Below are 24347 nucleotides of genomic sequence, written 5' to 3'. Positions count from 1 at the left end.
TGAGAGTAGCACAGACCTCTCAGAAAGCAGGGGACCCAGCGCCGAGGACATCACGATGGCAATGGGTCATGTTGATGCCGTGGAACGGCGATTCTGGGCACGGGAAACAAGCACTGAGTGGTGGGACCGCATAGTGCTGCAGGTCTGGGATGAATCCCAGTGGCTGCGAAACTTTCGCATGCGGAAGGGAACTTTCCTGGAACTTTGTGAGTTGCTGTCCCCTGCCCTGAAGCGCAATGACACCCGGTTGCGAGCTGCACTGAGTGTACAGAAGCGAGTGGCCATAGCCCTCTGGAAGCTTGCAACGCCAGACAGCTACCGGTCAGTCGCGAACCAGTTCGGGGTGGGCAAATCTACCGTGGGGGTTGTTGTGATGCAAGTAGCCAAGGCAATCGTTGATGTACTGCTGCCAAAGGTAGTGACCCTGGGAAACGTGGAGGCGATCATAGATGGCTTCGCAGCGATGGGATTCCCAAACTGCGGTGGGGCCATAGATGGAACTCACATCCCTATTCTGGCACCGGACCACCAAGCCACCCAGTACATTAACCGAAAGGGCTATTTTTCCATGGTGCTGCAAGCACTGGTGGACCACAGGGGACGTTTTACCAACATCTACGTGGGATGGCCGGGCAAGGTTCATGACGCTCGTGTTTTCAGGAACTCTGGTCTGTTTAGACGGCTGCAACAAGGTATTTACTTCCCGGACCACAAAATAACTGTTGGGGATGTGGAGATGCCTATAGTCATCCTCGGGGACCCAGCCTACCCGCTAATGCCCTGGCTCATGAAGCCCTATACTGGCGCCCTGGACACTGAAAAAGAACTCTTCAACTACCGGCTGAGCAAGTGCAGAATGGTGGTGGAGTGTGCTTTTGGCCGTCTCAAGGGGAGATGGAGAAGCTTACTGACTCGCTGTGATCTCAGCGAAACCAATATCCCCATTGTTATAGCAGCTTGCTGTGTGCTCCACAATCTCTGTGAGAGCAAGGGGGAGACCTTTATGGCGGGGTGGGAGGTTGATGAAAATAGCCTGGCTGCTGATTACGCTCAGCCAGACAGCCGGGCGATTAGAAGAGACCTGCGGGAAGCGCTGTGCATCCGGGAGGCTTTGAAAGCAAAGTTCCTGAGTGAGCAGGGTAACCTGTGACTTTTAAGTTTGTGTACAGAGAAGCTGAACCTGCCCCCGTTTCTTTACCCAGTTAATGTTGACTATCCTACCCAGTTACATACCCCCTTCACCCCCTTCCAACACACGTTTCGAAATAAAAATAGTTCTACTTTGTTAATGCACACCGTTTTTTTTAATACTGTTTTCGCGGGAATTTTTTAAAACTGGGACGCAGACTGTGGTGCGGAGCGGGTGTAGTGTAGTGACGCGAATGAAGCTTCTAAACTCAAGGATTGACGGGCTCCGCTGCGGTGGGATGGTTGTTTCAACGGAGCCTGTCACCCCTCCTGATCGGGACTGTGTGTATGGGGGGGCTATGTGACTTTGTGGCAGGGGGAGGACGATTACAGATCCCCTGCTGCATGGCTCTGTGATCCTGCATAAGGACTGCCGCTTAAGATCTGTAACTGCCCTCCCCCGCCACAAAGTCACAGAGCAACCCACCCCCCACCACATAACATGAAAACAACCTCCCAGACTAACCAGGGTAACTAGTCACTGCATCACTGCACTGTGTATGTGCCCTGCTGCTGTGCCTGCCCCCGCCTATGTACCCTGCCAAAGGTGACTGTCCTGTCCAATTACCAACCCCCTTTCCCCTCCTCCTCCAAAAGAACATGATTGAAACAGTAGTTAACATGAACGTATTTTTTATTATCAACTACACATGGAACTGGGAGGTGAAACTTGGACGGGGGCTTGTGTCAGGCGGGAAGGAAAGAACTTTTCAAGTTTTGGGGAATGAGAGCCTTCTGCTACTAGAGCTCTCTGCAGGGGTGGAGTGAGAGTTAGCAGGGACTCTGCCGCCTCTCCTTCTTTGCACTTTGGGTGAGGTGGGTATGGGACTTGGTGGCGGGGGAGGGCGGTTAGAGATGGACTGCAGCGGGGCTCTGTCCTCCTGCCTCCGTTCCTGCAGAACATCCACAAGGCGCCGGAGCGTGTCTGTTTGCTCCCTCAGTAGTCCAAGCAGCGTTTGAGTCGCCTGCTGGTCTTCCTGCCGCCACCTCTCCTCCCGATCCATGTTTGCTTGCTGCATTTGGGTCAATTTCTCCCGCCACTGGGTCTGCTGTGCTGCCTGGGCTTGGGAACAGGCCATAAGTTCAGAGAACATGTCCTCCCGTGTCCTCTTCTTCCTATGCCTAATCTTCGCTAGCCTCTGGGAGTGTGATGCCAGGCTAGGTTGTGAGACAGTCGCAGATGTGGCTGTGGGAATGGGAAAAAGGGAGTGAATTCCTCAGAAAGATAAATGTAGTTGTGAACCAAGAACATAGTCTTTCTCTGTGAACAAGACCATGCACAGCACCTATCACATGCGCACTCAGCACAAGGTCGAATTCTCGGCCTTCGCATTCAGTGCCTGGGGTCTTCCACAGCACATTTGAGAAGCGGGGCAGCACAACGGAATTTCTGTTGCAGGCAGACATGGTAAGCCGTAGACTTGTGGCAGTTTAAAACTTTTATATTACCACTGGCCTCATTTCACATTTAAAGCAATGTCAGTACCTGCTGCCAGCAATCCGGCAAGCGGGAACTCTGCCCCTGTCCCACCCCCTCGCGGCTGTCCCCAGGAACGATCCCTTTCGGCAGCCCCTCTCCCGCCTCCACCGCGTGGCTGCAAACCAGCGGTTACAGTTCTGTAAAGGAACGAGCAAGCAGTCCCAACACTAACATTCCCCTACCTAATTCAAAGCAGGTCACCATGGGCGACATCACCCTGATGAGGATCTCTGACAGCGAGAGAGAGAGAATGCTCCGGGAAAGCCTCCAAAGACCAGGGCCGTATGCCGCCCTGCTGTGCAGAGCAATGATTCCCGAGTACTTGATAGTCTCGTGGCGCGGCAACGTGTCGTACTTCGGAGGACCCAATAAGGCCGCTCTCCCCAGGAACCTCATGCAACGGCTTTCCAATTACCTCCAGGAGAGCTTCATCGAGATGTCCCGGGAGGATTACTGCTCTATCCCTGCACATATAGACCGCATTTTACTCTAGCTGCAGTAGCAGGGACTAAACAGTAGAGCGGCTTGGGCAGGACAATCACGGAAAACCGGACATTGCTAGATTTTTTTTCAAAACTTGCACTGCCCATGACTGAACCGTTAAGTGCCTAGGGCAAAGTAATCATGAACAACCCATTCTTTTAATTGTTAATATTCCTGTTCTGTTAAAAATAAATGTTTAGATGTTTACAACACTTACTGGATGATCCTTCACCAGATTCTGTGTCCGGGGTAACGGCTGGGGAGGGTTGGTAGGGGATCTCTGTAAGGGTGATGAAGAGATCCTGGCTGTCGGGGAAATCAGCGTTGTGAGCGCTGCCGACTGCCTCGTCCTCCTTATCTCCTTCCTCATCTTCCCCGTCCGCTAACATGTCCGAGGAACCGGCCGTGGACAATATCCCATCCTCAGAGTCCACGGTCAGTGGTGGGGTAGTGGTGGCGGCCGCACCGAGGATGGAATGCAGTGCCTCATAGAAACGGGATGTCTGGGGATGGGATCCGGAGCGTCCGTTTGCCTCTTTGGTCTTCTGGTAGCCTTGTCTCAGCTCCTTGATTTTCACGCGGCACTGCGTTGCATCCCGGCTGTATCCTCTCTCTGACATGTCTTTTGAGATCTTCTCATAGATCTTTGCATTCCGTTTCTTGGAGCGCAGCTCAGAAAGCACGGACTCATCGCCCCACACAGCGATGAGATCCAATACTTCCCGATCAGTCCATGCTGGGGCCCTCTTTCTATTCACAGACTGCACGGCCATCACTGCTGGAGAGCTCTGCATCGTTGCCAGTGCTGCTGTGATCGCCACGATGTCCAGACAGGAAATGAGATTCAAACTGGCCAGACAGGAAAAGGAATTCAAATTCAAATTTTCCCGGGGCTTTTCCTGTGTGGCTGGTCAGAGCATCCGAGCTCGTACTGCTGTCCAGAGCGTCAACAGAGTGGTGCACTGTGGGATAGCTCCCGGAGCTATTAGCGTCGATTTCCATCCACACCTAGCCTAATTCGACATGGCCATGTCGAATTTAGCACTACTCCCCTCGTCGGGGAGGAGTACAGAAGTCGAATTAAAGAGACCTCTATGTCGAACTAAATAGCATCGCAGTGTGGACGGGTGCAGGGTTAATTCGATGTAATGGCGCTAACTTCGACATAAACGCCTAGTGTAGACCAGGCCTTAGTTGAACACTAGCAGAAATCATGTTGCCAGTTGTCTTATCAAAATAATATGTTTTTAAAAATAAAGGTGAACGATAGCAAAATTCTCCTGTTTGCTAAGTAAAGCTTGTTAGAAAGCAAATTAGCCTGATACCATTTCTTTTAGGCCTCAACCGGAAGAGGTGGAGTCTTTAAATCCCTAGGCCCTTTAAATTGAGATTTAAAGGGCCCGGGGCTCTGGCTGTGGTAGCAGCGGCTGAGAGCCCCAGGCCCTTTAAATCACCCCTGGAGCTACCAGCTGCAGAGGTGGCTGGAAGCCCTGGGGCTAGAGGGCAATTTAAAGGGCCCAGGGCTCCAGCTGTCACTACTGAAGTGGAGCCCCGGGCCCTTTAAATCGCCGACGGAGCCCCAGGGGCTCCTGGCTGCTGCCACTACCCTGGGCTCGGGGCTCTGGTGGAGATTTAAAGGACCCGGGATTTCGCTGTGGTAGCAGCGGCCGGGAGCACCTGGCCCTTTAAATCACTGCCAGAGCCCCGCTGCCGCTACCCCAGTGCTCCGGCAACAGGGCTCCAGCGGCCGGAGCCCCAGGCACTTTAAATTGCCCCGAGCCCTGCTGCTGGAGCCCCGGGGTAGCGGCGGCAGCTGGGGGCAATTTAAAGGGCCCTTTAAATCGCCCCTGAGCTGCCTCCGCCACCCATGGGCTCTGGCAATGGCGCTGAGGGAGCTCCGGGCCCTTTAAATTGCTGGCCTGGGGAAGCCGGTCCAGTCCAGCAGAACGTACCAGCTCTTGCCGGTACGCCATACTGGCCCGTACCGGCTTACTTTCACCTCTGGTCTCCAGAATCTGCTTGTTGTGATGCCTTTTAAAAGAATTGTGTTGTGGGGTTTGGATTTAGCTTTGCATTGAAGTTGGGTTTCTGTTTTATTTTTGAATTCTTTTGATTTCATTTTGTCTGTCTGATTTAACAACATAATGTAGACATGTAAAACACCAAATATTGTGAGGCTTGTGATAAAATCATTAGTGAACTAGTAAATCCACACAAACAGTGTGTCTTCCTGTGAAGACAGACCTAACCAGCGGTAAAGGGACACATGGGAACTGGTGCTGTTTAGTAGTTGGAAGAAAGTCTCTTAGAAAAAAATTCACAAACAGGTTTTATAGACAGGAAATCTGACACCGTCTTCTGGTAGATGATGACTGTCTTCTGTATGACTCTCCAACAATAAAGCTTTGTGGTGCTGGTTTTGAGCCAATAATTATGTAAAGAGAGCATTATGGCTCCGATAATATTATCACTGTGACCAGTAATCATGGTCAGCAAATCCATATGTTAAAACCATTGTTCTTGTTTACCACACAGCTGTGTGCAATTTACCAGATTTATTTGTGAGATGGAAATGAACAACTAACAATTTGTAATGTAAATTGTTAATATGAATCAACCAGTCTTTCACAAATGTTGATGAATCCTTGCTAGCTGAGCCTTCCATAGAGGGATGGACTATTTCATTTTGGTGTCAGTTTAATGTTCCTTCGGTTGAGAAGAGACACTGGAAAAAAAGAGAATTGATAGTATGAAACTTGGATGTGCTGCCAATCTTCTGTGACCTTATTATTGTTATTTGAAAGATGAAGTTTAAAATAATCAGAATGAAGTATTTGTGGTTGTATCTTTACAAGAATGAATTGGATCTGATTAATCCAATCTTTTGAATTCTTTTTAATCCTTTATTTGATCATTTTAGGGCTGTTTATGAATATTGGGGGGGGCAGTATGTAAAATTAAGTCAAAACTATAGTGTGTTTTTTAATAGAAGGAAAAATAGTCTCTTGATCAGGGTTAAAATACCATTATTTTTGCTGAATCTTTCATTTCTTTTCCCATCGTGGATTATGAGGAAAACATGAAGATCCCCTTTGATGTAAACAAATATCTGGTAATAAAAATAAATAAATAAATAGGGCTATTAGGATATTTCTTTTGCTACATATGAGCCATATACCTTTTTATGCCATTTCAAATGCATCTCTTTTTTGGTTGTTTACCACACATTTCTTATCTACATCATGGTTACAATCTCATTGGGGAAGACAGCGTTTTGTTAACTTGGTTATAGCATAGTTTAGTGTCGTATAGATGAGAGATGTAAGGCTACTTAGTTTGCCAATGCATCAGTAATAGAAATGTTAATTGCTGTGCTGCAGCAGAGGATCTCTTTAAGCACCTAATAACATGCTAACCTCTAGAATTAGGCATGTATCTTGGAAATCTTTCCAGATATGATATACTGCATCCTCCAGAAATGGCAGAAGCAACAGGTAAGAGGATGAAACCAGTCCCAAAAAGCCAGTTACACCTAATTTCATCTCTTTTGTTTTAATTGGAGTGTCAACCTTATTTGTCTTGCAAGACTTACTTTTCATAACCGTTTCCACACTAAATTGTAATGCAGCTTAATAGTTACCAAATATTTGATTCCTGTAATGAGTGTAAATTTAACTTATATTGAAATATTGCAACTATCCAAATCTTCTCAAGGCCTATGTAATTCCCTCTGTGTGTGTGTGTATGCGCGCGCGCACTCATGGTTTAATGCACATGCCTCCCCGGTCCCCTTGAAAATAAGAGGAATGTGAAGAACTCAACCATGTATAGTTTGGACCATGTTTACTTTTGAAGAGTTCCAATCAGGATGAGATAATGCTCCCCCCCTCCCCCCCGCAGAATCTGTCCCACAAACTTTCAACGCCTTATGGCTTGTGCAATAGTTCACAGAATGGGAAGAGTGAGAGGTGCATTGGGAAAGGCTGTTTCAGCACTTAACAAAGAGGAAAAATGACATCAGGGCCAGGTTCCGAATGCTGTAGTTTTAGAATGTGCTTAGTTAAATATCTTCTATGTCAGATGATGAAATGTACTCCTCTGAAAGGTGTTTCACCCACTATCTGTTAGCATCCCAAATTTAAGAACAAATCTTGCCTTCTTCATGTCTGGAGAAGGCTGCAGATATAGGAGAAATGGTGTGGTTCCCATTTCCCAAAGTGGGAAGTCCATGTACAGGGGGCACACTCTTGTATCCATGGAGAGCCGGCTCCAAGCACCAGCGCAGAAAGCAGGGGCTTGGGGCGGCCAATGAAAAGGGGCGGCACGTCCAGGTCTTCAGCGGCAATTTGGCGGCGGGTCCCTCGGTCCCTCTCGGAGGGAAGGACCGGCTGCCGAATTGCCGCTGAAGAATGAAGCGGCGTGGTAGAGCTGCCGCTGAAGTACCGCTGATCGCGGCTTTATCTTTTTTTTTTCTTTGCTGCTTGGGGTGGCAAAAAAGCTGGATCCGACCCTGTATTCATGTGTAATGTTGCTGGTGTCCTTGGCTCCAGTACTTCCTGCAGGCTGTCTGCCTCTCACTGGGTCTCCTGGGGCTCAGCGCTTCGGCCAAGTCACGGAAAGTTCAGTCTCTTTTTGGGGTAAACAGAAGGTCCAGATGAAAATTGAAGCAAATCCGAATAATTCTTCTAAACTTTGCACTACTGAAGTCTTCTCCTTCCAATTACAACCCTGTCTCAGGGCTCCCTTCCAAGGAGCCTACTCTGCTCCTTGTGGGTCTCCTTCACCTGTTGTAGGTCCTAACTCTGCCCCCTGAGGGTTTCTTTCCAAGGAGAGTCCTGCCTCCTTTGCAGTCGCTCCCCTGGGTTTTGTCTCCTTTCAATTACCTACCACAAGGGTCAGTTCTGTCCCTGGGGCCTTTCTCAGTGTGTCTACCCCAGACCTCTCCCAGAATGAGGGGCAGCTCCTTTCTCCCAGGTCTTCTCCCCTCAGCTGAGTTCCACTTTAAGTAGTCCCCTGCAGGTGAGGTCAGTCACTTTAACTCCATTACAATGAGCTGGGATCAATTATTGCCGCCACACGTCTAACTCAAGGAGCAGGACTGACGGGTAACTGCTAGGCCATAGGCTAGGCTGAGCCTATCTTGCCTTAAAGGGCCAGCTGTGACTCCATGCAAAAGGTTTATTGCAGAGCCAAGCTCTGCTCAAGGGGCTTTCTGCATTCTCGTATAGTGGGCCAGGCGAGAACTGGAGGTAAGGCTAGTTGAATCCAGTAATAAATGGATCCACCAGCCTTTACCCCCTGACTACGTGTGTGCGGGATGGGCATAGGCTATTGCCACCTCAGGACTGTAGTAGTGGTTGCTCCAAGACTACTGCTCCAAGAGTAGGAGCTGTATCCTTTCCTCCAATCCCCATGCAACCCCTTATCGTGCTAAGCTTTGCTGCTTGTACTTAGGTAGGAGACAAGGATTTGACTGTAGAGCTATTAACTTCATATAGTGACTTAAGACCACAGATAGGATATCAGAGTTGTTGACAGTTATTTTGTTATAGGATAGTTTTCGGTCTGTCTTTCTTGGTTATTGGAAGATTGACCTGGTTACAGATAATAAAACAAATGGCACTGTGTAAATCGCAGTTCTGTGGTGCCAGTACACTTTGTTACCCTTGGGATCTTGGGTCTATATGTCTAGCCATGGATGACATTTTAACTTCGTCACCTGGTGCTGAGTTTTGACAGCTACTATGTGTGTCTCCTAGGCACCTGGTAAATTCACATGACCGATTCATTTTGAAGTGGAATATTTGCAAGCACAAGGCTGACACATCTCTGAACTTTCATTTGAACCAAATACAATGTGACCCATTCCTTTTGCACACAGCTGCAGTGTCAGCTTGCTGAAAAAGAAAAGCCAAAGAAAAAAACAACTATCATTTATTTTGTAGAGGTCTCTGAAGGGAGCCGGGAATAAGATTTCTGCCAAGTTTTTAATTTACTGGTGTTGGATGTGTTTCACGAATCTCATTGTTCTCTACTAGCTTAGAACATCTGCATCAAGTATCCCCACCTTTCTACCCACTTTCATCACAATCATCAGAGTCCATTCACTTCTATGAAAAGAATAACTCACTGCATTAATGGCTACTGTCTTTTTTATGTTCTGTTTGTACGGTGCCTAATACAGTAGGGCCCTAGTCCATCACTTGGGCTCCTTGATGCTACCACAATACAAATGGAGGGGGTGGAGGGAGAGAGAGAGGATTAATCGATTCAAAATTGTATCCAGAATCGTCTGAGTGATGAAGTGCAGCAATATCCTGTATATTTCCCTTGTGAGTTCCTGATAGAATGATAACCACAGGCAAATTCTAATTATTATTATTTTATGTTCATTTTGTTGCAGTAGTTTCTCATACATCCATTTAACGATTTTCTTTCTCCTCTTTAAAAGAAAACACCAGTGTTATCATAAAAGGTATTCTAATCATTGCATTTTAATTACAAAGATGAACACTGAGGTCCCTTCTGGATTTCACCCGAATCAGACCATTCATCTGCCCATCTTCTAACTAAAGCCTCACAATAATAGAGAGAACAGGAGGCTCCACTCTCTAGTGTATGCAAGACTCTAGCCTTTTATCTGTACAGGACAAAGCCTTTTTGGATGTCTCCAAAGTTATTCCTCACCATCACTGATAGAATGAAAGGGGAAGCAATCTCTTCCCAAAGACTGTTTACATGGATTTCCACCTGTTATGAATTTATGGGACTTCCTTCTCCACAGTCTGCTCCACAAGAGCTCAGGCTGCTTAGGTAGCTTCCATGCAAGGAATTTCAGCTCCGGAATGGGGTTCCATTCATATATTAACTAGGCATTGTGCCCTCATTCAAGCTTCTGCCAAGGATGCTTCCTTTGGTTCAGTCATCCTATGATCTGTGGTTCAGAGCACTTCCTTGCACCCTTCTCCTCAATGAGCATTGCTTGGGAATCTACCCAATGAGTACCTATAAGGACCAGCACTCGAAGAAGAAAGGAAGGTTACTTACCTTATAGTAACTGGAATTCTTGGAGATGTATGATCCCTATGGGTATTCACCATCCACCCTCCTTCCCTTTTGCTCGGATCCTCTCTTGATTTGTGGAAGAGAAGGAAATGGAGAGACCCTCCACCCATCCACCCTCTTAGACCCTTGATTCAAAGCACAAAGAAGTGAAGGGAGCAGGCACAGACCATTGTATACTGCTATTGAAGAGTTTCTGGTGTCAGGTGCATGGAACATGTGCTCATCTCACAGTAAATACCATTAGGGACCATGCATCTCAAAATGGAGATGAACCCTTTCATCTAGTTACCATAAGTTAAGTAACCTTCCTTTTTTTGGTTGTGCCCAGGTTTAGTTCTTGTTCATTATGATCACGTAAATATTGTAAATAAATGTAGTTTAAAACAAAATAATTTTGCCTCATTGCTTCCCTTTCTGTTTCTGCTGCTACTGCGGATGGTGGATATTCTCACCTATAGTAACTATTTACTATTGCATGTTTTTGATAGCATCAGCTGTAGCAAGTGAAACAGAACGCCAGATTGGGAGCAGAGCAAAGAATCTTTCAATGTGCCTTTAAGATAGGGAAGCCAAATACATTTTATTATTCAAAATATTTGTATGTGTTTTAGTTTTCCATCCTTGGTTCAGCTCATATTGTGCATAGTAGCTGATGTGATTTTAGTGGTCATTTGAGATATGCTTATGGGTCGAAGCTCTGTAGCATAAATTTGCTTGAATGGGAGAATGAGGAATGATTTATCATTCGGATTGTTTTGTTTATACTTTTACAATGCACTAATCAATAATCTTTTACTGCACATTCAAAACTCAGAATAATGAAACACAACATTTTACAAATGGCTTTCGATGTCAACAAAAGACTCTTGCCCAGCCTATCCATTCCAGACCTCTACTCGACCCCATTCCCTTCTCTTGGAAAAGCTTGCAAAAACAGATAGGCCTTGTATTATACACAAATTGGTGCTGGGGTCAAAGTAAATTCTAGCGCTGAGGACTCCTGCCAAACAGCCATTTAAACTAGGTAGTGGTGGTGGTGATGGGGGGACGGGGGAGAGGGTTTAGGAACTACATTGTAATGCATCACAATGCATAACTACAACTTTACTGAACCATATATGCAGACATATCTCTCTGGTAGAGGATTTGTGTTATAGCTGTGTCCTTGAGCAACTTTCCTCAGACACGCACAGGGAGAGAGGCAGTCTCTAAGGCAGACAGGGCTCAAGCTACATAGAATTCAGCTCAGTTGCAATCCTGCTGGATATCTGTGTGACGTCCTGTACATTATTGTTGTTTTCCTTACACCCGATTGGCTTCAAGTTTGTGGGATCACAATCAAAGCTGAGAGGAAACCCTGAGTGTTTTTGTACTGAAGGGAAGACTAGGGAATCCCTTTCCCTCTGTCAGAGTTCATCCCCCACACTCCCAATCCCTTCCGTAAACAGGCACAACTCTCTCTGTCTGGATGTTTACATTAATCATTGGCTTGTAAACATATCTCTGAGGAACAAATTTTGTCTCAGGGATGTGCCAGATTAAAGCAAATAGAATGTAGTTTAAGACACACATGGAGGAAAATCCCCCTGGATCCAACTAATTTACGCCCCCTTCCCCATCCTCCTCTGTTAATTATTCACTTCAGACAGGAGAGGGATTGATATGTTAAGCCTTGTCTACACACAAAAGCTGTACTACTTTATAACAGTATAGTTGAAGCAGTGCAACCTCCTAGTGTGGACACAGCTATATTGGTCTAAAGGGGCTTATATCATATAGCTATTCCCATATGGGAAGGGGAATAAACTATTCTGGTATAAGGTGCCTTTATAGTGGAATAAATGCATCCACGTGAGGGGGTTGTATTAGTGTCAACACATGCCTAACCAAAGTAGTTATACCTGCACAAAAACTGCGTGTAGGCCAGGTCTTAGCTACTCTGCTGAGTTCGGTGGAGTCTGAGATGTTTAGTGATGCTTCTTGAAGCCAAAGAGAGGAAAAGTAATTGTAATGGAGATGAACCCTTGATTCATTTTAAACATCATAAGACTACATGAGCTGTATCCACTTCTTAAATGTTAATCTCACTTGTATTGAAACCTGTTCTGTTTTAAATATCAAAAAGCCACCAGTTCAGATGGAGTGCTTAGTGCCTGTCAGATTTTAAAAGTCAGCCAACTGCTTTCTAAAAGAAACCCAGCGAGGTGATTAGGAGTTATATCATAAATGAGAAGACATGGCAGCGCAATGGCACAAAGTCCATTTTCTGTTCCTTTTCTTTTAAAAAGTTCTGTTTTTTAAAAGAGCCAGTACTCTCAGAAATTAAGACCCAGTGTAATGAGGTCCCTGGGGTGCAATCTGTGTTGTGGGTCTGCTTAGCCCTCCTTACACACCAACCTGTGCTGCCTATCCACTGTGATGCTGATGTCAAGCTACGAGCCTCTGACAGGCACTGCATGCAGACAGCAGGGGGCACACTCAACTGAGTTGCATGAATGATCTCCCAGCCACTCATGAACCATCGATAAGGAGGCTCCAGCCAATACCCCCTAGCTCCGAGTCTTGCACCCCAGAACTGTACCATGTTGCACTGGCCAGTGTAAGTTTGTTACGTAGTTTGCCACTTTGTCAAAGGAAAGTGGATGTGCACCAGCCTTTGTAACCTGAGCAGACTTCCCAAGCGCTTTAGACAAACTCACTGGTAAGAATAAAATAAGTTTATTAACTACAAAAAGATAGATTTAAGGTGATTATAAGTGGTAGGCATTCAGGTCAGAAAGAGTTATCTTAGGAAAATAAAAAAAATAAACACGCATTCATAATCGTAAACTTTTAGACTAAGCAAGAGCTGAATCAAACAGCTTTTCTTACCCCAGCAGATGATACACACAGCTTACAGTTCTTCAGTACACAGACTGGACCCTTTTCCAGCCTGGGACCAAATTCCCTCAGTTCAGAGTCTTTTTCTTCCAGACCTTCTTCCGGGTGTTGAGGTGGGGTTGGGGGGAAGAGGCCAAATGATGATGTTACTGTTTCTTTTTTTATACCTTTTTCCAGTGGTTAGAAAGATCCTTGCTGTGACATGGGGGTGTCAGTCCATCCCAATTGGTCAAGTAGTCTCCATTGCATGTGTGCCTTCTCCAAGAAGTCTCTGGGATAGTGCACTGGGTGTTGATGAGCCTATAACAACTCCTTTGTTGTAATTGAAAGGATGGTTGTGGGTGTTCCCATCACCACAACATATTTCTGTAACATATATAAATACCTCATAATACAATGATAGTATATATAATCTAACAGGATATTATTATTCAGCAAATCAGTACTTGAAAATAATACCTCACAAGGCATATTTTGTAATCATAATACATCAGAATCCTATCACAGTGGTGAATATGGTGGTTCCAGGGTGCTACTTTTAGCTACAGAGTGTCACATCCAGAGAGCTCACTCAGTGGAACAGTAAAACTATTGTATAAATTGTATGTACAGCTGAACTGGAGCCACATGGGAGCTTTAAAACATGCTGATAAAATGTAATTAGCTAAACTCAGAAACCCATGCAATACTGCACTTTGAATTGCACGACTATGCTTAATCTGATGGCTCTAGTGGTCTATTTAGGTCACGCAAGCATAACTTTCACAGTTTTGAAATGCTGATCATAAACTTGTCTCTTTTCTTAAAAAAATTACATAAAGAGACAGATCCTCCATTGACTTCAGTGGAGCTATGCTGATTTGTATCAGCTGAGAATCTGGCCCAATGATTTTGGAGGTTTATGGGGGGTCAGATTTGAAAAAAATACTTTTGTTTTGGGTGTGGAGGGGGGTTGTTTTGTTTTGAGAGGAAGGAGATGCTGGGGGAGGTCATAATTTCTTTGCAGATTGACAGGTCTGTTGAGTTGATGAGTCCAAAATCTGTCAAGAAAGACAGTTACATGCATTAGATCTATTCAAGTAAGTTTTATTTTTAGACAGTAGCATATGCATGTTATTAATAAGCCTTATAAATCCGTCATAAAAATTTAACAGCCCAGGTATACCCTTTACCTGCATGGTGATACTGAAAAAACAAACCATGTTTTACTTGGTAGCAAACTACCTCCAGCCCTCCATCCGCCCTGAAAACCCTGTGCAAGTGGGCAAACAATTTTGCAAGTCTATGTTAAAATTTTAGCTAACAGAAACATAGGGGAGTTCATTAGATTGTGTGTGTATCATTTAATGACTCATGCTAAAAGTATTTTAACGATTATAAAAATATACAATTTTAATTGGTAAACGAGCCTCTTGAATTTTGAGTTTAGAGACATCTGACTCGAGATATGCTGTTTTTTTTTATTCAACAGTCCTCCAGGTAAATGTTCCATTTCTCTACAATGTCACTGTGGGAGAATGCAAAAATCAGAGAAAGCTTGGTAATATCAAAATACACATTTTGAGAGAAAATAAAGAGAATGTTCTCTTTGATATTTCTCAGTTTCATTTTTCTAGAATGTCGGCAGTTAAAAATCCTGATACCGCTGTCCCATCTTATTAAATTGTATTGTGAAACTTGTGCCTAACCTCTTTAAATATGGTACAGTTAAATTAAAAGTCTCGGTTGCTCCTCCTTAAGAACTTTAATCGACTACCTTCTCACAAATGTATTTTCTGTGCAGTACTTTATGTGTACGCATATTTGTTGGTTAAAATAATTACGCTGTTAAAGTGAAGATCTGGAAATGCTTTGTTTAGAAGAAGTGGGAAGTAATTAGGAAAAGGCTCAGGTATGGGGCATGGTATTCACTGATATTTTTAGAATGAGTCAGTCACTGTGAAATGTTCCCTACTCAATTATGTCAATGTACCATATACCTAATTTGCAACATTCATGCCATCTCTGTTCAGAATTCTTCCTGAGCAAAGATCAACTAGCAGCCATGTATATGCCAATCTAATTTTCACATTTTACCTAAGAAAGATTTTAACTTTGGTGCACCAGCAATTCAGAGCTAATTAGAACCTAAGAACATAAGAACGGCTGTACCGGGTCAGACCAAAGGTCCATCTAGCCCAGTAGCCAATGCCAGGTGCCCCAGAGGGAGTGGACCAACAGGCAATGATCAAGTGATCTCTCTCCTGCCATCCATCTCCATCCTCTGACAAACAGAGGCTAGGGACACCATTCCTTACCCATCCCGGCTAATAGCCATTAATGGACTTAACCACCATGAATTTATCCAGTTCTCTTTTAAATGCTGTTATAGTCCTAGCCTTCACAACCTCCTCAGGTAAGAAGTTCCACAAGTTGACTGTGCGCTGCGTGAAGAAGAACTTCCTTGTATTTGTTTTAAACCTGCTGCCTATTAATTTCATTTGGTGACCCCTAGTTCTTGTATTATGGGAATAAGTAAATAACTTTTCCTTATCCACTTTCTCCACATCACTCATGATTTTATATATCTCTATCATATCCCCCCTTAGTCTCCTCTTTTCCAAGCTGAAGAGTCCTAGCCTCTTTAATCTCTCCTCATATGGGACCTGTTCCAAACCCCTAATCATTTTAGTTGCCCTTTTCTGAACCTTTTCTAGTGCCAGTATATCTTTTTTTAGAGGAGGAGACCACATCTGTACACAGTATTCGAGATGTGGGCGTACCATCAATTTATATAAGGGCAATAATATATTCTCAGTCTTATTCTCTATCCCCTTTTTAATGATCCCTAACATCCTGTTTGCTTTTTTGGCCGCCTCTGCACACTGCGCGGACATCTTCAGAGAACTATCCATGATGACTCCAAGATCTTTTTCCTGACTTGTTGTAGCTAAATTAGCCCCCATCACATTGTATGTATAGTTGGGGTTATTTTTCCAATGTACATTACTTTACATTTATCCACATTAAATTTCATTTGCCATTTTGTTGCCCGATCACTTAGTTTTGTGAGATCTTTTTGAAGTTCATCAGAGTCTGCTTTGGTCTTAACTATCTTGAGCAGTTTAGTATCAACTGCAAACTTTGCCACCTCACTGTTTACCCCTTTCTCCAGATCATTTATAAATAAGTTGAATAGGATTGGTCCGAGGACTGACCCTTGGGGAACACCACTAGTTACCCCTCTCCATTCTGAGAATTTACCATTAATTCCTACCCTTTGTTCCCGGTCTTTTAATCAGTTCTCAATCCATGAAAGAACCTTCCCTTTTATCCCTTGACAACTCAATTTACATAAGAGCCTTTGGTGAGGGACCTTGTCAAAGGCTTTCTGGAAATCTAAGTACACTATGTCCACTAGATCCCCCTTGTCCACATGTTTGTTGACCCCTTCAAAGAACTCTAATAGATTAGTAAGACACGATTTCCCTTTACAGAAACCATGTTGACTATTGCTCAACAGTTTATGTTTTTCTATGTGTCTGACAATTTTATTCTTAACTATTGTTTCGACTAATTTGCCCAGTACCGACGCTAGACTTACCGGTCTGTAATTGCCAGGATCACCTCTAGAGCCCTTTTTAAATATTGGTGTTACATTAGCTAATTTCCAGTCATTGGGTACAGAAGCCAATTTAAAGGACAGGTTACAAATCTTAGTTAATAGTTCCGCAACTTCACATTTGAGTCGAATGTGAAGTTGCGGTGAATGCCAACTGGTCCCAGTGACTTGTTAATGTTAAGTTTATCAATTAATTCCAAAACCTCCTCTAGTGACACTTCAATCTGTGACAGTTCCTCAGATTTGTCACCTACAAAAGCTGGCTCAGGTTTGGGAATCTCCCTAACATCCTCAGCCGTGAAAACTGAAGCAAAGAATCCATTTAGTTTCTCTGCAATGACTTTATCATCTTTAAGCGCTCCTTTTGTATCTCAATCATCCAGGGGCCCCACTGGTTGTTTAGCAGGCTTCCTGCTTCTGATATACTTAAAAAACATTTTGTTATTATCTTTGGAGTTTTTGGCTAGCCGTTCTTCAAACTCCTCTTTGGCTTTTCTTATTACATTCTTGCACTTAATCTGGCAGCGTTTATGCTCCTTTCTATTTGCCTCACTAGGATTTGACTTCCACTTTTTAAAGGAAGTCTTTTTATCTCTCACTGCTTCTTTTACATGGTTGTTAAGACATGGTGGCTCTTTTTTAGTTCTTTTATTGTGTTTCTTAATTTGGGGTATACATTGAAGTTGGACCTCTATTATGGTGTCTTTAAAAAGCACCCATGCAGCTTGCAGGGATTTCACTTTAGTCACTGTACTTTTTAACTTCTGTTTAACTAACCCCCTCATTTTTGCATAGTTCCCCCTTTTGAAATTAAATGCCACAGTGTTGGGCTGTTGAGATGTTCTTCCCACCACAGGGATGTTGAATGCTTTTGTATTATGATCACTATTTCCAAGCGGTCCTCTTATAGTTACCTCTTGGACCAGCTCCTGTGCTCCTCTCAGGACTAAATCTAGAATTGCCTCTCCCTTTGTGGGTTCCTGTACCAGCCACTCCATGAAGCAGTCATTTAAAGTATCGAGAAATTTTATCTCTGCATTTCGTCCTGAAGTGAAATGTTCCCAGTCAATATGGGGATAATTGAAATCCCCCACTATTATTGGGTTCTTAATTTTGATAGCCTCTCTAATTTCCCTTAGCATTTCGTCATCACTATCACTGTCCTGGTCAGGTGGTCTAGATCCCTAATGTTATATTCTTATTAGAGCATGAAATTTCTATCCATAGAGATTCTATGGAACATGTGGATTCACTTAAGATTTTTACTTCATTTGATTCTACATTTTCTTTCACATATAGTGCCACTCCCCCCCTGCACGACCTGTTCTATCCTTCCGATATATTTTGTACCCCGGAATGATTGTGTCCCATTGATTGCTCTCAGTCCACCAGGTTTCTGTGATGCCTATTATATCAATATCCTCCTTTATCACGAGGCACTCTAGTTCACCCATCTTATTATTTAGACTTCTAGCATTTGTGTACAAGCACTTTAAAAACTTGTCACTGTTTATTTGTCTGCCCTTTTCTGATGTGTCCGATTCTTTATGTGAATGTCTGATTCTTTATGTGAATTGATTATCCTGTTTTCCTTTCTATCCCTGGAGAATTGGTTTGGATATAAAAGAAAGAGGGAACATATAGTAGAAGCTATTCAGGGTTGGGGCAGATGACCAGTTCTGTCTCACAAAAATCACAGCAAGTGCTAGCCAAAAAATGGGTAATTTTCACCAACATTTTTCAGAAAATACTGTTCTTTTCTCTGTGGAAAACTTTGAGCCACCTCCAGTCATAACTGATAACATTCAACTTTAAAGGGTTAGTGGTTTTGTTCAGGTAAGCACTCACCAGATTGGACGCTTACATAAAAGCTTTCCACATTTTGTGAGACTCTGACTATATAATGACTTTCCCAAGAGGCTCCAGCTTCTTTCCTGGACACAACCCTATTGCTGGTCTTTGAGGGGGAGACTCAAGGTCCTCCATCTCTCCCTGTGTTCCCTTTGAGCTGGGGAAAACTTAAATCTGGTCTTCAAATGGAGAATAGTGGTAACGGGGTCCAACACCTCTCACAGCCAGTTTGCAAGGCTCCACACACACCCCACCCCCACATTCAAATTTAACATTGCTTATACACTACAGCATGAAGAAATGTAAGAACGTAGTTAGGAGTAAAATAAGGAAATAGTGGTCGCCATTCAAAAGTCAACAATTGCCAATAGACTGTACACCGTTATTACACTGTGCCAAAAACACTATTATGCCATGTATGAGAATACTCCTGACACTGAAATATATCCACCTCTTGGGTGGAAGGTGGCTGCTTTTAAAAAGCAATCAGTAGCACAATACAACAGTTTAGGATGGAAAACAAATAATGTTTTATCCAACTATAATTACCTTAGGTAGGTTGAATGTAATTACTCCAATTGGAGTTTATCCAGAATAACTCTAATCTTGTGAAACATGCTGTGGGGTTTTTTATGGCCACAAGAAGCCAGGAGAAGATCTTCCCCCAGGTGACTTGTCTGAGGTCATTCAGGGAGCCTGATATAGCGGAGGAAATAGACCCCACATCTCCTGAATCCAAGGCCAGTATTCCTCCCTCCTTGAATCCTAATAGTTTGGTGACCACCACAGGAAAAAGTAGAATGTGGCATTTCATATACACGCGCAGGCTTCATCTCTCCCATCATCTCCTCTGTCTTTTTAGAATAATAGGAATTAAGGTGGAAATTTCTTCATGTTTGTTTATCAGGCTATCTTGCCCCCACCCAGTGCAGGATTGTTTGCTATGGTATGTTTTCAAATGGTTTTAGTGAAAGGAAAGCCATTGCTATTTTATGGTATGAGAGGCCACAGAAATTTCAACTGTTGACCTTTGCCCGTGACTTCTATACAGGTAAAAGAGCCATGTGTCCACACCATGGCTGATTCAAAACAACCTTGAAAAGCTGGAGAATTGGTCTGAAATCAACAAGATGAATTTCAGTAAAGATTAACTTAGAAAGGAAAAATCAAATGCACAAGTACAAAATGGAGAATAACTGGCTAGGTGGTAGTACTGCTGGAATAGGTGGTAGTACTGCTGGAAAGGATCGAGGGGTCATAGTGGATAACCAATTGAATATTAGTCAACAAAGTGATGCAGTTGCAAAAAAGACTAATATTCTGTGGTATATTAACAGGAGTGTTGTATGTAAGATAAGGGAGGTAATTGTCCTGCTTTACTTAGCATTGGTGAGGCCCCAGCTGGAGTACTGTTTCCAATTCTGGGGGCCACACTTTAGGAAAGATGTGGACAAATTGTGAGACAGTCCAGAGGAATGCAACAAAAATGATAAAATGTTTAGAAAAACTAGACCTGTGAGGAAAGGTTAAAAAAAACTGGGCATCTTTAATCTTAAGAAAAGAAGATGGAGGGGGTACCTGATATGTCTTCAGATATGTTAAGGGCTGTTATAAAAAGAATGGGGATCAGTTGTTCTCCATGTCCACTGAAGGTAGGAATAGAAGTAATCTGCTTAATATGCAGAAATGGAGATTTAGTTTAGATATTAGCAAAAACTTTCTAATAAGGGCAGTTAAGTTCTGGAATAGGCTTCCAAGCGAGGTTATAGAATTCCTGTCACAAAAGTTTTATAAGAACTGGTTAGACAAACACCTGTCAGCGATGGTCTAGGAATACTTGGTCCTGCCTCAGTGCTGGCGGCTAGACTAGATGACCCCTCGAGGTCTTTTCCAGCCACACATTTCTATTTGGGATTTACATCCCCTCCAAAAGATGGCATATCTAGACAGCATTGTGCCCAAATCTGTGGCTGTGTAGCAAATTCTCAATGATTCTGATTTTTTAGCATATATAGTACAGTAGCTATAGTTAGCACATGCTGCTCAGATACTGAAAGATATGTAACTGTTCTTCAGTCTGTTATGAAAAAGTTACAAATGAACTAAACTTCTTTAGACAACAAAGCAAATCAGTTCCCTATGCATTTCCCATTCTTGATTCTCTACAATGGGTGAAATTCACCAGACTTTATACTAAACAGATGCAGTTCGTTTGCCCTTGGGCATCGTGACTCATGTTTTTAATAAATTATGTCATAGATTGAGGGCTTGCATACTTTTTAAATTATTCATGACAATATTTTAGATAGTTTAGTTTGGTAACTTTATCTTAAACCCTCTTTTTGAGGGATTTATATTTTCAACCATAAACATTCAAAACATGTTCAGAGAAGGAGATCATTATGTTTTAATAAAATGTCAGTTATTTTGTTTCCTGATTTGCTGAAGAATTGAAAATAAAATGTATTGTTTCATACAAGCCGTACATTCCATCAACTGTTGTCAGTTGGTATTGCTCCACTGATCTGTGATTTACAGCTGCTGAGGGTCCGAGTGTTATAGGAGGAGAGAACTTAAAAATTAGGATCCACGGTTTAGTTAGGCATATGGGCTTGACTCAAACAAAAGAGACATGATGAGTGATGGAGGTCTGGCTTTCTGACTGAACAAGCAGTGCCAGGAGACACTGTCTGGAGAAATGAGCCATGGTGAGATTTCTCTTGCTTATAATTTCTTTGCTGTGGTCTCCATGTCACTTAAGATCACAGAACCAAGCTAGAAATTTGATCTATATAAGCTATTTGTATTTAACTTATGTTTATTTGACTTCTTATTAGTTGGTTTTAACACTGTAGATACCAACAAAAGAAATGCTAACCTCTAAAGAAAATGGACTGGGTCTAGTGTTGATACTGTATGCTTGCCAAGAAAGGGTATTTTATCCACATTCATTTTGTCTACCCTAGAGCTGAAGACAAAGAGAAGAGAATTGTGTGTAGCACTTAACCTAAAATGCAGTTATACTCTGAAAAATGATTGTCAAAATGGCATTGCGCAGTTTCCCTTCCTGTTAAATGTGCTTACTTTATCAGTGCAAAGATGTCCCCCTCCCCCAACTATCAGTTTTGCAAACTCAGCCAGGGATCTGAAGGTCAAATTGTGTTCCCTATGGCTTGCACATCATTCTGCTCCACTTATCGAGTGTTGTAAGTGTAGAGAAGGTGCAGCTGAGATGTTCACTATTCTATTTTGTCCCTTAAACTTAGTTATTGTGCAGGGCACATAGATGTTTCCTGTGTGTCTGCCCAACCCAGCCTTGCAAGGGACATACCTTCCAGGAGAGGACTCCCTAATGCATGTCCCAGGCAGGGTAGGCTCCAGACGCGCTGCTTTCATTAGCTCTTCTCACAGGTGGAAGTCTGATTTGCCTTCCCATTGCAGTCTGCATGAACTTGCCAAACAGCAGGGCAGGTCTATATGCAGTTCTTGTACCAGTTTTAACCCTGTTGATTTACACACTGATATAGTTGAAGTGGCACAACCCGTCTCCAGTTATACCTGTATAAAGGAGCTTATGTCAGTATAGCTTAATTCCGTAAATGTACCAAAATAAGCTATAGTGCTATAACCTCCTTTATACTGGTATTACTGTGCCCATTGTTGAGGAGTTGTGCCACTTTAACTAATTGGTTAAAAAAAAGTGTGTAAAGGAGCCTTGAGATTCAAGAGGTCTGAATCAAAACAAAATGTATTAAAAACACAGAAAGATCAGATTTAAACATTGGAATCAATCTACAGAACATATCTTGGGTATGTCTACACTGCAATAAACCTCCCCCCCACCCCGGTTGGCCTGTATCTGCTGACTTGAGCTCAGGCTGTGGGACTATAAAACTGCAAAGCAGATATCTGGGCTCAGGCTGGACATCTATACTGCAATTTTATAGTCCCACAGCTTGAGCCCAAGACAGCCGACGCAGGTCAGCTGTGGGTGTTTTGTTACAATGTAGACATACCCAAGATGTGTTCTGTGGACTATGACTACATTATGTCTGAGCTCAGGGACCTTCCCCCATCCCGGGGTCCCAGAGCCCAGCCTCCAGCCTGAGCCCAGACATCTACATTGTAGTTTTATAGCCCCACAGTCTGAACCCGAATCAGCTGATACGGGCCAGCTGCGGTGTTTTATTGCAATCTAGACATACTCCTATTCAGGAATTCTGAAGAGCTCATCTAGGTATGTTCCCTTTAGATTTAGCTGATATCACTATCTGGGCAATGAGTGGTTTCAGAGTGGCAGCCGTGTTAGTCTGTATCCGCAAAAAGAACAGGAGTAGTTGTGGCACCTTAGAGACTAACAAATTTATTTGAGCACAAGCTTTCATGGGCTACAGCCCACTTCTTTGGATGCAGCATCTGAAGAAGTGGGCTGTAGCCCACGAAAGCTTATGCTCTAATAAATTTGTTAGTCTCTAAGGTGCCACAAGTATTCCTGTCCTTTTTGGGCAATGAGTGTTACACATCCCCGTCTTTTCCCCATCTGGCCTTTTCAACCACCCTAAGTCATGTCGCCTGGTTTTCTCTCCCCTGTTGTCAACTTCCACGGTCCTTCATAGTATGTGACTATTTTTGATGTTAATGGTGAGAAAGAATTCTCTACTGTAGCAGGAACGCTAGTTGAGATTATTTATACCAGCATTTCAACAATATAATATTTGCTCAGATGTATCACTTGGGGGAAAGTGTAATAGTTAGAGCTGGTGAAAAGCAGGACTTAATTGTCCTGAGAATTTTGCCCCAATTTGTAATCAATATTCTAAAATTCAAAGAAAAATTTGTTGAAAAAATTTGAATTTTGAAAAATTTCAGACAGCTCTTGTAATAGTCTGAATTCTCCATACAAAGGCTATTGTCCCTTATATCTTGTAACCTTTCCTCCTTCCTGCTTCTCATCTAGTTCCAGAGGAATTTCCCAGATCCCTCTTTAAAATCTAGCATTTCAAGTGCCCCTTTGATTAACCTGCCTCTTACTCAACATAAAATAACTAAATGTTTGAATCTAGGTTTGTGTGTCAATTGTCCCTGGCTAGAGGTGTGAGCCTGACTCAAGTTCAGTCTGTCTCTTAAAGCAACAGGATAACTATTTTTGTGTAGTTTCCTCTTGCTAGTGTTTCTACTCACATACATCTACATGTAAGACGTTCTCCAGGTGGAAATTAGTTAACAATTCTGTTGATGTGAGAAAAGGAGTAGAATGCCATCTCAATCTCTAAAAACTTCATTGGCTGTTCTGAGCCAACAGAAGTAAAATCAGTGAAGTAAGTGGATGAGACTGAGGCCTGGTCTCCCCGGGTAGGGGGGGGAAGGGGGATCGATCTAAGATACACAACTTCAGCTACGAGAATAGCGTAGCTGAAGTTGACGTATCTTAGATCGACTTAGAATTATTTACTTTGCGTCCTCGCGGCGCTGGATCGACGGCCGCGGCACCCTGTTGACTTTGCTTCCGCCTCTCGCACTGCTGGAGTTCAGCAGTCGATGGGAAAGCGATCGGGGATCGATTTATCGCGTCTGCACTACACACAATAAATCGATCCCCAATAGATAGATCGCTACCCGCCGACCCGGCGGGTAGTGTAGACATACCCTGAGTAAATACAGGGAGTCGATTAGTGGAATAGGAATTCTGGGTCATTTGTGATCATAAATGCACTTTTAAAACCTCTTTCAGCTGAGTCGTGTACAATGGAAATGCTGTTTCTGAGTGACTGGGGACATTTCTGTATGTCAGAATGTTGG

At 43.3% G+C, this 24347-nt stretch overlaps 1 protein-coding gene and 1 long non-coding RNA gene across 2 annotated transcripts in view; one reads left to right on the top strand and one right to left on the bottom strand.

Annotated features, from left to right (window-relative positions):
* Positions 1-24347, top strand: part of ELMO1 (engulfment and cell motility 1) — a 322852-nt gene that overhangs the window by 66552 nt on the left and 231953 nt on the right. The gene's annotated exons all lie outside the window — the stretch shown is intronic.
* Positions 13476-24055, bottom strand: LOC117872580. The gene is made up of 3 exons (XR_004644520.1): positions 24001-24055; positions 21880-22051; positions 13476-14136 (listed from the first exon to the last, which is right to left on the bottom strand). It is a non-coding gene; the product is annotated as an uncharacterized LOC117872580 (long non-coding RNA).

Source organism: Trachemys scripta, chromosome 2, assembly GCF_013100865.1.
Source record: "Trachemys scripta elegans isolate TJP31775 chromosome 2, CAS_Tse_1.0, whole genome shotgun sequence".
In the NCBI taxonomy this organism is placed as follows: domain Eukaryota; kingdom Metazoa; phylum Chordata; order Testudines; family Emydidae; genus Trachemys; species Trachemys scripta.
This window is presented reverse-complemented; position numbering and strand designations above follow the sequence as displayed.